The sequence below is a fragment of the Anolis sagrei genome, chromosome 4 (assembly GCF_037176765.1).
Source record: "Anolis sagrei isolate rAnoSag1 chromosome 4, rAnoSag1.mat, whole genome shotgun sequence".
NCBI lineage: Eukaryota > Metazoa > Chordata > Lepidosauria > Squamata > Dactyloidae > Anolis > Anolis sagrei.
Genome location: NC_090024.1, coordinates 117,912,089 through 117,915,738, shown reverse-complemented (window position 1 = coordinate 117,915,738; position 3,650 = coordinate 117,912,089). Strand labels below are relative to the sequence as shown.

Genomic DNA, 3,650 nt, shown 5'->3' with positions numbered 1-3,650 from the left:
AGCTCTCGATTGGGTGCCCCCCCTAATTGATTATGTTGGGTGCACCCTCCCCCCCCCCCCCCAAAGTGGCAGTTAATGGGTGAAGAGCCCCGTCCCCTTCAGGTGAAGAATGCCACCCTCTCTCCAGCTCCTGCCTTGCTTTGTGTACTACATGCATGTATTTCACTGCCGAGAAGGGACTCCGCATCAAGAAAGGGGGAGGCTGGAGAGAGGAAGAGGAAATTGCCCACGTTGCTTGCAGCAGGAGAATCCCTGGCCTCCAAAGTCGCCCTCCGGCTCCTCCAACCCCCCAAAACCTCTTCGCCTTCGGGAATGCCCTTTTCGGTGGAAAAAGGGGCAAAGAGAATCAGTCCTTCTTGGCACTGACTCCCTTGAGGCTCTGAAAAGCTTCCAAAGGGAATCGAGTCAGCTCAGAGAGACCCTTCCTCAAAAGCAAGAGCTTAGGCTTGGCTGCCAATCCTTTGCACCTCCCAATAATAATAATAATAATAATAATAATAATAATAATAATAATAATAATAATAATATCAAGGGTGATGGGATCCCCGCATCAGTGTTTCCTATCTGTCTCCCCCCTCACCCCAACCACCATTTTTTTCCAGACAGTGGCTTGGCAGACCACCTGTAAAAAAACCAAAAAAAAGACCCAAACGAAGGAGGAAAGTCATAGGTCAGGAGACCGGAGGCGGCTCAAGTGAGCAAGCCAAGGTTCAGTACTGGCAGAGCAAACTCACAGGACACTTTTCTTCCAAAGGAGGGGGAAATAAAAAAGGAGGGGGAGAGAAAAGAAAGCTCCCCACTATCAAGCCCCCCATGCCCATGCCCATGCCCATGCCTATAAAGTGTCTTTTGCCTCTTTGAAGCCCCAAGGTATTGCTTTTGGCGCATTATTAGTCTGGCTGAGTGGGGAGGATAGGAAAAGGTGGGGGGGGGGGGGGGTGAAGAAGGAAGGAAAATCTCCAATGCCCAATGGATTCAAGAGAGATATTGACAAGCTGGAATGTGTCCAGAGGAGAGCGACTAAAATGATAAAAGGTCTGGAGAACAAGCCCTATGAGGAACGGCTTAAGGAGCTGGGCATGTTTAGCCTGAAGAAGAGAAGGCTGAGAGGGGATATGATAGCCATGTATAAATATGTGAGAGGAAGCCACAGGGAGGAGGGAGCAAGCTTGTTTTCTGCTTCCCTGGAGACTAGGACGTCGAACAATGGCTTCAAACTACAAGAGAGGAGATTCCATCTGAACATGAGGAAGAACTTCCTGACTGTGAGAGCCGTTCAGCAGTGGAACTCTCTGCCCCGGAGTGTGGTGGAGGCTCCTTCTTTGGAAGCTTTTAAACAGAGGATGGATGGCCATCTGTCAGGGGTGATTTGAATGCAATATTCCTGCTTCGTGGCAGGGGGTTGGACTGGATGGCCCATGAGATCTCTTCCAACTCTTTGATTCTATGATTCTATGTTTTCTGCTTCCTTGGAGACTAGGATGCGGAACAATGGCTTCAAACTACAAGAGAGGAGATTCCATCTGAACATGAGGAAGAACTTCCTGACTGTGAGAGCCATTCAGCAGTGGAACTCTCTGCCCTGGAGTGTGGTGGAGGCTCCTTCTTTGGAAGCTTTTAAGCCGAGGCTGGATGGCCATCTGTCAGGGGTGATTTGAATGCAATATCCCTGCTTCTTGGCAGAGGGTTGGACTGGATGGCCCATGAGATCTCTTCCAACTCTTTGATTCTATGATTCTATGATTCTATGAGCACCTGTAAAAAAAAAACCCAAACGAAGGAGGAAAGTCATAGGTCAGGAGACCGGAGGCGGCTCAAGTGAGCAAGCCAAGGTTCACTACTGGCAGAGCAAACTCACAGGACACTTTTCTTCCAAAGGAGGGGGAAATAAAAAAGAAGGGGGAGAGAAAAGAAAGCTCCCCACTATCAAGCCCCCCATGCCCATGCCCATGCCCATGCCCATGCCTATAAAGTGTCTTTTGCCTCTTTGAAGCCCCAAGGTATTGCTTTTGGCGCATTATTAGTCTGGCTGAGTGGGGAGGATAGGAAAAAGGAGAGGGGGGGGGGGGGGTGAAGAAGGAAGGAAAATCTCCAATGCCCAATGGATTAAGAATATTATTAATATAAGTAATAGTATTAATAATAGTAGTAGTAGTAGCAATAATAATAATAATAATAATAATAATAATAATAATAATAATAATACAAACCCCCAGGCAAAAAGGGGAGGGGGGTGTCATGCAGAAATCTCTTGCTATTTCTCCAAAGCAGGAACTCACCGGGAGGAATTTCAGGAGGCGAAGCGCTCGGGCAGCAAGCTGTCCTTGGAGACGAGTGGGTATCCCATGCTAGAGCTCCCAAAGCCTTGGAGGTGCTTTCCCCCCAAAAAAATGACAGCGAGGAGGGGCACTCCAGATACAGAGGTTGCTTTGGTTTTTCACACGGGACGGAGGCGGCCAAAGAAGCAGCGGAGAAACAGCAGCAGCAGCCTCAACCTGCGTTGGGTCCTGGCAGCCGGGCAAACGCGGCGTGGACGGAGTGGGTGGGCGGAAAAACAGGCGGAAAGAATGAATATATAATATCAAGGTTAGCGATGCGACTGGTCACGATGGAGGCAGCTCCAGGCGGGGAGGCTGTGGACAGCGTGCCAAAGGGGATCCCAGAAGGTGAGGCCAGGAGGAGGACGAGGTGTCTTAAGAGTCAAGACGAGCAGAGAAAGGCAGCTCTCCTTTTCTCTCCCTCTCTCTCGCCTCCTGTCTCCCGAGTGGGGAGATACCAAGAAGAGGAGGTGGAACGGGGAGGGCAAAAAGCAGCCTCCGGTCGGCTTTTGCTAAGCTCTGAGCATCCCCCTCCGCCTCCATACACTCCCCATCCAAAAGCCTGTGCTCCTTGTCTGGCTACTGTAGGCATGTCATAGGCACAGACGAGGAGGGGAGGAGGCTGACGAGCGAACGAACGACCCTTTCAGTGTTTTCGCCTTGACAGTGGCGTGGGTTTCATTAGTCCTCGTTCAAGGAACCGGAGGATACCGCCCAAAGGCATCTTTCGGACTGCCTAAGGACCTGGGAGGACTTGGGTGTTGTGGAGTGGGCGAGTCAGAGGAAAGACCATTTGCCACAGTCACTCTGCATCCTTTGGGGAAGCCTAGTGGGGAAGATGACACAGGAGGGGGGGGGGGTAAGAAAGGGGATGGGAGTTCATGAGATTCTTGGGAAGAGGAGGGAGGGAGGGATGCTCGTCTGCTCTGCCTGGGGCACCCACGTGACGTCTCAGCGTGGGTGTGGGGTCTGGCTGCTGGGGAAAGCAGGGGTGTCACGGGTCTCCCAACTCTCCTTTGCCTACCCCAGACTGATTCTAGCTGCAGTCTGCGATTCTGAAATGCCGCCTTCTATTATAGAATCATAGAATCAAAGAGTTGGAAGAGACCTCATGGGCCATCCAGTCCAACCCCCTGCCAAGAAGCAGGAATATTGCATTCAAATCACCCCTGACAGATGGCCATCCAGCCTCTGCTTAAAAGCTTCCAAAGAAGGAGCCTCCACCACACTCTGATTAGTCTGTGAAAGAGAGATGCTGAGGGCTAGGAAGGCATATGGTGAGTCTCCCTCCTGCTCCTTTATGTCACGTGTTGCTGTGGCCCTCGTGGGGGT

General features: G+C 51.1%; 1 protein-coding gene across 1 annotated transcript in view; it reads right to left on the bottom strand.

Moving 5' to 3' along the window:
- BRINP3 (BMP/retinoic acid inducible neural specific 3) overlaps nt 1–3,116 on the bottom strand; it is a 365,830-nt gene extending 362,714 nt beyond the window's left edge. The window contains exon 1 of the mRNA XM_060774525.2: nt 2,280–3,116. The gene's annotated coding sequence lies outside the window, so the exon portion shown is untranslated. The remainder of the gene's footprint in view (nt 1–2,279) is intronic.
- Between the last annotated feature and the right edge of the window lie 534 nt (nt 3,117–3,650).